This window comes from Chiloscyllium punctatum, chromosome 38, assembly GCF_047496795.1.
Source record: "Chiloscyllium punctatum isolate Juve2018m chromosome 38, sChiPun1.3, whole genome shotgun sequence".
In the NCBI taxonomy this organism is placed as follows: domain Eukaryota; kingdom Metazoa; phylum Chordata; class Chondrichthyes; order Orectolobiformes; family Hemiscylliidae; genus Chiloscyllium; species Chiloscyllium punctatum.
In genome coordinates this window covers 40126500-40140052 of record NC_092776.1, presented here as the reverse complement: position 1 = coordinate 40140052, position 13553 = coordinate 40126500, and the positions used below count along the sequence as shown (strand labels likewise).

Sequence of the window (13553 nt, the reverse complement as noted above, 5' to 3'; positions counted from 1 at the left end):
TGCTTTTCACACAGAACACCCTGAGTTTTCTGTGACACACATTTTTGGATTCTCCCTCTATTTAAATAACACTCTGTCTTTTGATTTCGCCAACCAAAATCATGACCTTTCATTTTTCTCCATTGAACTCCATCTGTCAGGTTTTTTTGCCCACTCACTCAGCCTATTTATTTCTCCTTGCAGATATTTTACATCCTTATCACAATAGACCCTCCCAATTATTTTAGTATCATCAGCAAATTTGGATTTGTTATACTCTGCTCCCTCTTCCAAGTCATTAATATCGAGAGAAAGAAATTGAAACCCCATGACTGTCCTTGTGGCAGTCCACTAGTTGCATCCTTCCTACCTAAAATAAACCCATCGTTCCTAACTCTGTCTTCTTTGCGTTAACCAATCCTCATGTATGCAATACTCCCATCAACACTCCCATTTTATGCACTAATCTTTTACGTAGCACCTTACCAAATGTCTACTGAAAATCTAAATGCACTACATCAACAGGTTGCCCTTTATTAATTCTGCTTGGAGATTTATCAGATGTGATTTCCCTTTCACAAAACCTTTACTTGCATTACACTTTCCAAATCCCCTGCTATTCCTTCCCTGATATGAACTGTAGCATTTTCCCAATGACAGATGTTAGACCAACCCACCTACAGTATCTGCTTCTTCTTGACTCGTGGCATCATATTACTAGTTTTTTTCAATATGCTGGAACCCTCCTGGAATCCAGTGAAATCTGGAATATTTTATTCAATGCCTCCACAATCTCTGTAGCCACCTGTTTTAAAACTCTTTAATGCAGAGTATAAGATTCTGGTGATTTGTTTGTCTCTAGTCCCATTAGTTTGTTAAATACATTTCTGTCACAAGATTATTCCTCCATTTAACACCTTGCTTATTGGATATCTTTGGGATGTTTATACTGTTTTTCACCACAATGACTAATTAAAAATATTTGTTTAAACTGTCTGCTATTTTCCTGTTCCCTGTCATCAGTTCTCCATTTGCATCTTCAAGAGACCCACACTTATTTTAGCTATTCTCTTTTTATAACAAAAACAGAAACTGCTGGAAAAGCTCAGATGTGACAGCATCTGTGGAGGGAATGTAGAGGTAACATTTTGAGTTCAGTGACCCTTCTTTCTTTTTATATACCCACAGAAGGTCTTGTTGTTTGTTCTTATATTTCTTGCCAATTTACTTTCATAATCAATTTTCTCTCTTTTTATTAGCTTTCAAGTCATCTGCTGATTCCAAAAAAAACCCCAATTGTCTGGCCTACCATTAGTTTTTTTTTTAACCACTTTGTATGCCTTAGATATTGACTGAATACTCTCCTTTACTGCCTTTGTTAATCATCATGGATTATTCATCCTGCCACTGGGTCCCTCTTCTTCATCAGAATAATTTTTGGCTGATCATTATGAAATATCTCCTTAAATGCCTGCTGCTCATTCATTGACTTATCCCTTAATCTATTTTCCAAACCTTCAGAGATAATTCTTTCTTCCTATCTGTCACTGCCATTACTTACATGTAGGACACTAGTTTCAGAATTGAGTTGCTCCCGCCAATTGAATTTGAAACTTTACTGCGTTGTGATCACTAACCCACCCCCCCTCCCAAACCAGATGATGTTTAACTTTGAGACCCCTTTTTAATCGTACCTCATTACAAGATCTAAAATATCTTGTTCCCAGATAGATCCTGCAACATACTGCTCTAACCAGCCATCACTGATGCTGTCAACAAATTAATCTTCCATGTCACTATTATCCTTCTGCTTTGTCCAGTTGAAATTAGTTTTTACATCACCCATGACAACAGTAGTGTCTTCTTAAGTCCTTTGTTATTTTTCCATATAGAATTTTCCTTCTGAGGGTTTATTGATGACTCCCACTTGTGACTCACACTGATTCTACATCTTGATCTATTGCAACTATGTCACTATTCACCAGCAGACCGATACTATCCTTTATTAACAAAACTACCCCACCTCTATTTCCGTTTTTCCCTGTTCATCTGGAACATCAACTGCCCTTGATTAAGTGTTCCCAATTGTAGTCACCCTACAATCATATCTCTGTAACAGCTAATAGCTTATATTCATTTATTTCTGCTTGTTCTGTCAACTTGTTTATCTTGTTACAAATGTTGCATGCATTCAGATACAGAGGCTGAAGCTTTGAATTTTTACTGTTATAATTCTTCCTGGTTCTGTATTTATGCTGCACTTCAATTATAGATTGCTTTTTTACTGCTCTGCACCTTGCTCTTTAGTTCCTTTTGGATTTTTTAAACCTCCCTTCAATTGAACCTCCCCCCCCCCCCCCCCCCCCCCAATAATTAGTTTAAAGCTACAACCCTGGTCAAGCAATTTGCCAGGATACTTCTCCCAGCATAGTTCAAATGAAGCCCATTCCAACAGAACAGCTCCTTCTTTCCCAAGTACTGGTGCCAGTTCCCCATGAATCAGAACCCATTTTTCCCACATCAATCTTTGAGTTTATCTCTCTAATCTTATTTACTCTACACCAATTTGCATATGGCTCATTATTACATTTGTGGATCTGCTTTTCAATTTAACCGCAAAACATTCATAATTCTTCCACAGACCTTCTCTAATAGTCCTGCCTATGTTTTTGATACTGATGTGGGCCATAGTCACTGAACCCTTCCCTTTCCACTCCAAGTTCCTCTCAACAGAAAAGATGCCCTAAACCATGGAACCAGATAGGCAATACAACCTTTATAGCTCTGTTTCTAATTCCCTAACAACATTATGCCCCCAGTTGGATGGCACTCTGGACCACACTGTTGTGGTCAGTTCACTGACCTTCCCTGAAATCTATGCCCTTGTCTGCACCAATAGCGAAAAAGTCATGCCTATTAGTAGGTGATGGAAGTGGCCCAGGCTCCTCCAAAGCTAAATTCTGGTTGCCCAAAATTTGCCTCACTGGCAGCCACACCCTCCTGTCACTGACCACAGACCAATTTAATGTAATTAATCTAAGGCATTTGTCTATCTCCTGAAACACAGTGTCCAGGTAGCTCTCCTCCTCCCTGATGTGTGGCAGTGCCTGCAGCTTGTCAACTCTGAGCCAAAGTTCCTCGAGCAGCCAACACATTGTAGTAGATGCGACCATCTTGGATCACACTGACATCTAACGGAAAGTGGTCATTTAATGGCTAAGTAAAGGCCTCAACTCATCATTTCCTCAATCACCCGCCTTCCCACTGGGTGAGAACTGTCTGGGTGATCTGCCTGACTAGTTTGAGAAGCAGGGGAGTGCAAATCAGAGGCACAGATGACAGTCAACAGATTTCTTCAGATTAGTTTAGATTCCCTACAGTGTGGAAACAGGCCCTTCAGCCCAACAAGTCCACACCGACCCTCCGAAGAGTAAGCCACCCAGTCCCATTTACACCTAACTAATGCACCTAACACTATGGGCAATTTAGCATGGCCAATTCACCTAACCTGCACATCTTTGGACTGCGGGAGGAAACCGGAGCACCTGGAGGAAACCCACGCAGACATGGGGAGAATGTGCAAACTTCACACAGTCACCTGAGGCTGGAATCGAACCTGGAACCCTGATGCTGTGAGGCAGCAGTGCTAACCACTGAGCCATCATGCCACCCTATGGTAGGCTTTGAAAGTCACTCCTCCTTGCCCTTCCCTTTGACTCCCCTAAGACCTCTCACATACAACCCTAACCAGCGAAAACAAGATAAATATAGCTTCTTGTCTCCCCTCCCACACTCGGACTCAACTGACAGCCCTTATGAAGCAGAGACCGCTGAATTCTGATGATCATGCTGAGTGTCAAAGTGCCTGAGAGGATGACAATCACATTTGCATGATCTATCAGCTCTTACTTTGCCTGGGGAAGGTGAACTGCTAGTTACCACCTAATACACTTACCCCTCACTTAGGGAAAAAAGAGAAAATTGAGCCATTGCTCCTGACTGGTTTTAGAACAATTCACTGTTGGCAAATGAAATATAAAATACATTTCTGCACCAAACTTTCAAGTTTCCTGAAGAAATGAGTCAGACACAAGATAAAGCTGGTAATGATTAAAAAAAGGAGAATAATTATAATGCTGTAAAAGTGACTTACATAATGAGAGTTTAGCATTTAGATTGCAACCATTTATTGAGTGCCTTTCAAGGCAGGATATTATTAAATTGGACAGGGTTCAGAAAAGATTGAGAAGGATGTAGCTGGGACTACAGGGTTTGAGTAATAAAGAGTGGCTGGATAGGCTGGGAGTTTTTTCACTGGAGTTTGGGGATTGAGGGGTGACCTTATAGAGGTTTATGTAATTATGAGGGGGTAAAGATAAGGTGACTAGCAAAGTATTTTTCCAAGCATAGGAGAGTCCAAAACTATGGCATATTTAAAGTTTTTGTGAAGGTCTGTGGCTCGGGAGCTGGTTGGAGTTGTTGTTGGTCTGTTTGTCAAGCTGGTAGGTTTGTTGGCAGGTATTTTGTCCCGTTTCTAGGTGACATTATCAATGCTGTATTGCCTCCTGTGAAGTGCTGCTGTACTCTTCCCCTTTGAATTGACGTGGCTCTGTTTGAGCTGTTTCCAGTTGGTGCTGGTTCCGGTTTTCCATTGCAGCAGTTTATATATCAGGTCCAGGTCAATGTATTTGTTGATGAATCATGTTTGCAGGAATTCTCTTGCTGTTCTTTGTTTGGCCTGTCCTAGTATTGCTGTGTTGTCCCAGTCAAACTCTTGGTTTTTGTTGTCCGTGTGTATGGATACCAGAGAAAGTTGATCATGTCACTTGGGTTGCTAGTTGGTGTTCATGGATGTGGGTCATACAGGCAGACAGCTAGTGACCCTATCAATTCAAAGGGGATCACTACAGCAGTGCTTCACATGAGGCAACACAGCACTGATGTCATCTAGGAAGGGGACAAAACATCTAGTAACAAACTGAGCAGCTTTGTGAACAGACCAACAACAAATCCAACTAAGGGCATATTTTTAAGGTCAGAGGAGAAAGATGTAAATGTGACCAGAGGGTGGTTGGTATGTGGAATGAACTGCCAAAGGAAGTGGTAGACACAGGTACATTTACAACATTTAAAAGACATTTGGACAGTTACATGAATAGGAAAGGTTTTGAGGGATATGGGCCAAACACAGGAAAGTGGGACTAATTTAGTTTGGGAAATTTGGTTGTCATGGCTCTGTTTGCATTGACTCTATGAGTAAGAACTGAAAATGTGTTGCTGGAAAAGCACAGCAGGTCAGACAGCATCCAAGGAGCAGGAGAATCGATGTTTTGGGCATGAGCCCTTCTTCAGGAACCCATTCCTGAAGAAGGGCTCATGCCCGAAATGTTGATGGATTCTTGAAGAAGGGCTCATGCCTGAAATGTCAATTCTCCTGCTCCTTGGATGCTGCCTGACCTGCTGCGCTTTTCCAGCAACACATTTTCAGCTCTGATCTCCAGCATCTGCAGTCCTCACTTTCTTCTATGAGTAAGAAACCTTGTGTATACACATATAACGATTGTGTTTTAATATGTGCAGATTTTCATTGATTGTACCTGAATAACATCATTTATTGTTCACAGTCTGCTTTCATAAGTAAAGTTTTACTCAACACTTTAAACCTAAAGTGAAGTCTCACATTAGAATGACTCCAGATTATGACAGCACCATGGCTACAATAAGCACTGTCAACAGAATGGACCATGACAACTCACCAAGACAGCCCCATCAACTGCACCTCCCAAACCCAACAAAGACAGCAACGTCTGATAATATGATTACCTTTAAGTTCTGCTCCAAGAACTAATATAAAATATAATATATTGGCATTTCTTCATTGAGTTGAATAAAAATGTTAACATCCTTTCTGACAACATTATGGGAGCATTTTGACACATAGAAGAACACCACAACTTGCTCATGGGCACTTAGGGAAGGGAAATAAATGCTAGTCAACGTAGCTGCCCATATCAAGATAATTAATAAATATAATTCTTAACAGATGGGACATACCACAGTTGACACTTTACCCTTAATGAGGAGAAGCTCCGGAAACAACTGTAGGCCAGGGAATGGAAGTTGGTAGCCCAATTCATAACTTGGTAGCATTTCTCTGCTCATTATTCATATCTCCTAACTTTCTCCTTCCTCTACTCCCCTAAACACAAATATAGCAGCATTTCACTCTCATGTGACATGTCACATAATGCAATGTTTCAAAACTAAACTGCATGAGTTGTAAAATAATTGTAAATGAAGTTCTTCTGTCTCCTTGTGAAAAATGAAAATAGTAACAGAGCACAATGGACATTCTCACTCGATCACTCCTTCGATGTTCTTCAGCTGCAGAAACCAAGGATTTGGACCCCAGACAGCCTGCCTACAAAGATGTATTAACAGTTCAACAGCAGAATTTCATTGTTCCACTTGAATGCATGAAGCAGCCAAGTGCAGGTTGGATCCTTTAATGGAATAATTTACACCAGAATCCATGCTGTCCAACATGGTGTTGTCCATGGAGGATGTGGCAGCTGCGCAGAACCCTCTGCAGTGAAGATTCAAGTTCAAGCATTGATACAACCACAACTAAGGCACTGCAGAAACAACAAACCTATCATTGTGTATCTTCTTTGAAAGCTTCATCTTCATAGATTGAAGCAACCATAAAAGAATGGATCCAACAACTTCATTACTGACCAACGATCTATTACACACAAATCTGCAGTAATGCTACAAGATTGGTCAGTGGTTGGAGAAAGGCAGGATGAATATCATATATCTTAGATTAACTTTAGGGTGTCGGTTTGCTCGCTGAGCTGTAGGTTTGATATCCAGACGTTTCATTACCTGGCTAGGTAACATCATCAGTGGCGACCTCCAAGTGAAGCGAAGCTGTTGTCTCCTGCTTTCTATTTATATCTTTCTCCTGGATGGGGTTCCTGGGGTTTGTGGTAATGTCATTTCCTGTTCGTTTTTTGAGGGGTTGATAGATGGCATCTATATCTATGTGGTTGTTTATGGTGTTGTGGTTGGAGTGCCAGGCCTCTAGGAATTCTCTGGCATGTCTTTGCTTAGCCTGTCCCAGGATGGATGTATTATCCCAGTACAAAATTTAACCTCAACATTGGTTTATGTCCTAGCAATTCTGTTTCTATGAAGCTGGTCAAATTTGTTAGGGGAAAGATTATGTAGCAGGAAGAGGTCTCAAGTTATGGCTGGGCACTGTTATGGCTGGGCACTATTCAGTAAGCTTCCTTCGGCAAATATGATAGTTTTGTTGCTGGAAGTAAAGGTTTCCTGAGTAGAACATGGGAACAGGTATAAGAGTGTCAATCCTTTGAGACTCCCTCACAATTTGGTTGGTCTTCATCCTAACTATATCCATTAATACCCTTGCCTAATGAAAATTCATTCACACAGTCTTGAAATGTTTAATTGGCCTTGCCTTAACAGCTTAATGGGGAATGAGTTACAAATTGAATTGTTCTTTAAACTGTTTTTCACTCAGGCAAGTCATCATGATCATGTTCAACATTTTATTCTGCAGTGTCTACTGTAACTCAACTGTGCCCACTCTCCTTTAGTATGCTGTCCATATTGTTTCTTTCACAGGACTCCCTTTGTCATCCTAGCAATGGGCACGACTGCATTCTGGAACTGCTGGGATTACTCTGTAGCTCGTATCACTCGAGATCAGTAAGGTGCCCCAGCTTATTATCATTGTGGGGCAGCTTTTTTCAAAATTGTTCAGCAGAGCAACTTTTCTACTTGGGGGGTTGGATGAACCTCTCCCCTGTTGTAAGACACATCTGGTATCAAAGATGTGCAACACTCCACTTCATGTATTACATTCCACCAAAGCATAACTGATAATGATAACCACAATGCCAGAAAAAGACACCTTCCAGCTTTTTCAAAATAATAGAAATAAATATCATTGAGTGACTATATCAGGTATAACAGGGCTATTATTTATGTTTTTTACATTAAACAAGAAATAATAAAGTAGGTTCTGAAGAAAAATCATACCAGACTCAAAACATTAACTCTGTTTCTCTCTCCACAGATGGTGTCAGACCTGCTGAGTTCTCCTCGGATTTTCTGTGTTTGTTTCAGATTTTCAGCTTCTGCAATATTTTATTTTTATGTATATCTCGACATATACCCTGCATCCTAATACACTTCTATAACATTTCTAAATTTACATATTTGCAGCTGGTCTGAATTCTTTTTTGTAATTTCAGAAGAGCATTTTGAGTATTTCTTATTAACCAAGCACTGAATATCATCACATTTCCAGGAATATTGTGACTTGGAATGCAATAATCAATGGTCCTTGAGCACTGTCATATACTTAGGCACCTTGCCACAAATTAATTTCCATTGGAAATAAATACCTCGGTGTTATACAGTGGATTACACACAACTGGTTTGTTTAATTATTTCTTGTCAACTCATGCCTTACATCCTCTATATAAAACATATATTTAACTCTTACAGTAAGACCTATGCAAGTGAAAAATACATGAAAATGTTAAGACTTTTGAATTAGTGTCTCATTAATCTTTAGGTAAGCATGAGATGATACAGTGGTTTTAGACATATCACGTGCAAAGTCATATTAAAGTAGGCCTCAGGCTTAAATAAAATCTCTTACTGACCTTTCAAAGAACCTCCATAAACATCACCTACATAAATACATCAGCTACATGGGGTAAAACCTCTATGGAGCATCAACAAGGAGACAAAGGTTACACAGGGCTAATGTCAGAATGCACTGTGAGTAATAACTAATGCTCACAACTTTGATTGATAATGTCCCACGCAATGTCTCAATTCATCTTTTGTATCATTTTGCTGCGGGAAACCATATCAAATTAAACAGCAACACAGCAGGATTGATTCCACTGAACAAAGCAGGCAAGGAAAGAGACACAGGAGGAAGTGTCAATGGCTCTGTCAAGAGTTCATACCTATTATTAACAAACAGCATGAATGTGAAGGGGATTGGGGAGGCGCTGCAAGAGGATACAATGATTTAAATGCGTATTAAAAGGACAAGCCTTAAGTGAGGAATGAGTATACTTTATACAGCCTCTTTTTTAAAAAAACAAATCACCCAATCTACATAAGCAGGAGAAAAGATTCCAATAAGAATGTTGATTCTTTAAGCAAATCATGTTTCAGTCATGAACATGACAAACAAAATAGCCTATAAAGGTGAGCTATCAGTGATAACATACCATGGAGGGTAAGAGGAAAGCAGATTTGTTTCCCACAATCCCACAGTGTTGAAGCTATATCTGGTTTAAAAAGAATCTGGAATATTCCTGCACCAGCATTGGCGCAGTGAGGTGGCACTTTATCCACCAAATATTTTCTTTTCCTCAGTGAGAGTGAAGACTGGTTTAGCAACCAGGCTGTTGACATTCCTGACAATGTCAAGGTGGTATTGAATGGCACTACTGTCATTGTTAAGGACGAACATTGCAAAGGGAGTTTGATCACATTACACTGGAACTCAACTTTCTTGGCATTAAGAGAAAGAAATATCAAGCTGACACACAATTGTATGACAGCAAAGAGCTGGCCATAGTGTGGACAATCTGAAGTCATGAACAGAACATGATCAAGGGCTTCAGTGTCGGTTTCTCCTATAAGATGAGATCAATGCATACACATTCCCAATTAAAGTGGCTTGTCAGCAGACAGGAACTTGGGTACCTTTTTGGGAGAAAGCATCCTCTGCAAGTTTGAACAAAGACAGATGTTACATGGATGGCTTCATAGGCCTGGAAAGGAAAGTTATTTCTGGAGGGAAATGACATTGAACTGGTGTCCATCTCTGCTGCCCTGATCCAGCAATCAAAAACAATGATAACTAAAAGTCCTCGGACATTATGTGTGCCTAGGAAGATTGCAGTTGATGATACCATCGCACAAACACAATGGCCAGCAAGTAAAAAGATATAAAGATCTTCATCGGTGCTTGGATATCACCATACGCTTAAAAGAGCTCTGGTCATCCACAATTCATTATATAACAAGCCGTTATTTCAGTGAGTCAATTATTTTGGATAATAACATTGGATCACAATTTATGGACTGAGAAAAGTATCATTTCACTTCCTTTCTGTGTCCTGTCGAACAGTCATTTAAGTAATGTTGAAAGAACCACACCTGATGCTCCAATAAGGGGAAGTTAGAGCCAGAATTGGTCAAGTAGCAATTTGGATTTCTTTTTTCTCTTTTTACATGTCACAAGACCACATGCAGGGGTTATCGTGCTATGTACAGGGACTGATAAATGTTCACTTCCTCAGTGGCAAGACTTTTTTTTGAAATGAAACAGTACCTGTTGTGGGATGACTTTCTGGTGAAGAATGTTATTTAAGACTGCAAAGAGATCTCGATCAATTTGGTCAATGGGCTGACGAGTGACAGATGGAATTTAATTTGGATAAATATGAGACATTGCTTTTTCATAATACAAACAAAGACAGGACTTATACAATTAATGGTAGGGCCCTGGGTAATGTTGTTGAACAGAGTGAACTCAGGTTCAGATACATAATTCACTGAAATCTGTTCCACAAGTAGACAAGGTGGTTAAGAAGACGTCTAGCATGCTTGCATTTATTGTTCAGACTTTTGAGTATAGGAGTTGGGACATCATGTTGAGATTGTACTGGACATTAGTGAGGCCTCTTCTGGAGGACTGTGTGCAGTTCTGGTCACCATGTTATATGAAGGATATTATTAAACTGGAGAGGGTTCAGAAAAGGTTTACTAGGATGTTGCTAGGAATAGATGGTTTGAGATAAAAAACAATAGACTGGAAAGGCTGGAAATTTGTTTTACTGGAACTTAGGACATTGAGGGGTGACCTTATTGTGGGCTATAAAATCATGAGGGGGCAAAAATATGATGAACAGCAAGAGTCTTTTCCCTAGGGTGGGGGAGTTCAAAACTTGGCAGCATATTTTTAAGATGAGAGGAGAAAGATTTAATAAGGACATTAGGGGCAACTTTTATGGGTGGTTTGTGTGTAGAATGAGCTGCCAGAGGAAGAGGTAGAAACAGGTACTGTTACAACATTTAAAAGACATTTGGATAAGTTCATGAATGGGAAAGATTTGGCGGGATATGGGCCAAACCCTGGCAGATGGGACTAGTTTACGTTGGGAACATGATCAGCGCGGACTGGGTGGACCAAAGGGTCTGTTGCCATGTTGTATAATTCTATGAATCTGTCTGACAAAAGACACCTGACTACTTGCAAAATAAGATGGGACAGATCCCAAGAAGACCTGTTTGTCCCCTCTCACCCCATGCCTTATCACATTGAAAGTGGCCAATGGCATGTGAATAGTGAATCCAGGATCCGTCTTATTTCCTGACCTTCCATCGACCATATTTATGATGTCAAATGTCAAATTTCTATATCAGTTGCAGGTAAATCCATTAACTATTCATCCATTCACAAAGGGTGCTGCGTCACAAAACGAATCAGGCCAATACCGGACAGCTCACAGCAAGATTTCAGCAGTCAGAATTCCAGAAATTCACTTTGGTAAAATTATTGAACAGATGCACAGATAACCATGGGGAACAGTATGTTACTATGTGGTATCAAAATACATTTTATATTCAAGGATGATTAATAATTGAATCTTGTGCAGACAGAATAGCCCCAATGCCGTCCTCCTGCACTGTAATCATTCTATGATAATCAGTAAGTCAACCCAACTACACCAGAACTTAACTTTAAGTCCTCTTAATGGAAGCTGGAATAAGAACTCTAAACATCCAATGTTTCACAACAGAGGGCGGCACGTTGGCACAGTGGTTAGCACTGCTGCCTCACAGCTCCAGAGACCTGGGTTCAATTCCCGCTTCAGGCGACTGACTGTGAGGAGTTTGCACGTTCTCCCCGTGTCTGCGTGGGTTTCCTCCGCGTGCTCCGGTTTCCTCCCACAGTCCAAAGATGTGCAGGTCAGGTGAATTGGCCATGCTAAATTGCCTGTAGTGTTAGGTAAGGGGTAAATGTAGGGGCATGGGTGGGTTGCGCTTGGGCGGTGTGGACTTGTTGGGCCGAAGGGCCTGTTTCCACACTGTAAGTAATCTAATCTAATCTAAGTAATCTAATCTAATCTAAAAAAAGCATAACCAACTGGTCTAATGAGGGTGCTGAAAGGGTAAATGAACAAGATGGGTTAAATTTACCAAGGAATGAAAACCAACTAACTTTCATTTCTCAATCTACTTATGCATTAAATTAATTGCATTAAATACATCAGATGGTACTAGTTACATAAGTGAATATAATTAATAGCAACATATTCATGCAGCCACACAAACTGATTAGATACAGTTCAAACTGAAATGTCATGCAGAATGAAATCATGCTTCCTGTCCAACCAAAGTTCAAGGTTTAAGCTTATGGCCCTTGTGTTATGGTACTGTTGCCTAATCTGGAACTAAATACCATACAAAAAAAAAAGAAAATATCAGCATAGATTATAAGGAGTAACATTTCTTTCCACGAATATTTTCACATCTTTCTGTTGTTTCCTATTTCTTCAATTTAAGGCAAATACAATCATTTCAAATACAGCTTGGTAACCCATTTTTATGCTAAAGGTACCAGAGCAGTCTGTGGGCATTAATGAACAATGATTCACGTTGGTTTGAGCATGAGGCAAAGACAGCTGTCTAAATTAATGTCAAGCAATATTATTTACCAACAATGAACTCATCCAAGATCATTATTGCCATTATAATATGGCATGAATGATAAAGTTCATTTTATCAATGTTTAAGATTTAAAAATAAACTAAAAAAGACAGTATTTTTAGCAGTGAACATATTTTTAGATGCTAAAATTGGATTACTTATTAAGAGTTCCTTTTAATCTTTTGCATGTATTTCATGTTAGAAGACACATTCATAAGTTGAGTTGAATTAGTATTTTCAGAGACTTCTGGCTTTTGTGCATGAAGAATGATTGGCAGTTCACATTAATTAACAATTAGTCCTCTTTTACAAGTTCCATTGGGAAGGGTATCACTGATGGTCAATAAAGATAAAAATTAAGTCAGGTGAAATGAGTTCTTTCTTTGTTGTGTTTAACAAAATAATTTCAATTGAAAGGAGAATGGATATGTGCAGGATATCTTCTTGCCTCCTTGCATTTGCCTTCCGACACTGACTGTGAAACATTATGGGTTTCTTTCTCTTTAAGGCTGAATCTGTACAGGCATCTCCCTTTCCAGCAACCTTTTCTTCCCATGATACCCATGCTGATTCTCTCTCCTTTAAAATTTCTTGCCCAATATCCCGAGTTCACTTCTCCTGGAGATCTGACTTCCGCTCCCTTGTCTGTTTCCCAAGTCAACTCTTGACTCTTCAATAAACCGCCATGTGTTTATAGTTCTCCAGCCCACAAAAACTGTCCCACTGCCTTTCAAACGGATTATCATTATGCCCCCCATAAAATACCTGACCTGTGACCCAGCTCCTTCTTCTTTCAA

The 13553-nt window shown here is 39.8% G+C and overlaps 1 protein-coding gene and 1 pseudogene across 2 annotated transcripts in view; one reads left to right on the top strand and one right to left on the bottom strand.

The window, feature by feature from the left end:
* LOC140463542 (inositol polyphosphate-5-phosphatase A-like) overlaps positions 1 to 13553 on the bottom strand; it is a 528804-nt gene that overhangs the window by 163734 nt on the left and 351517 nt on the right. The gene's annotated exons all lie outside the window — the stretch shown is intronic.
* Positions 6324 to 9993, top strand: LOC140463257 (large ribosomal subunit protein uL6 pseudogene; annotated as a pseudogene).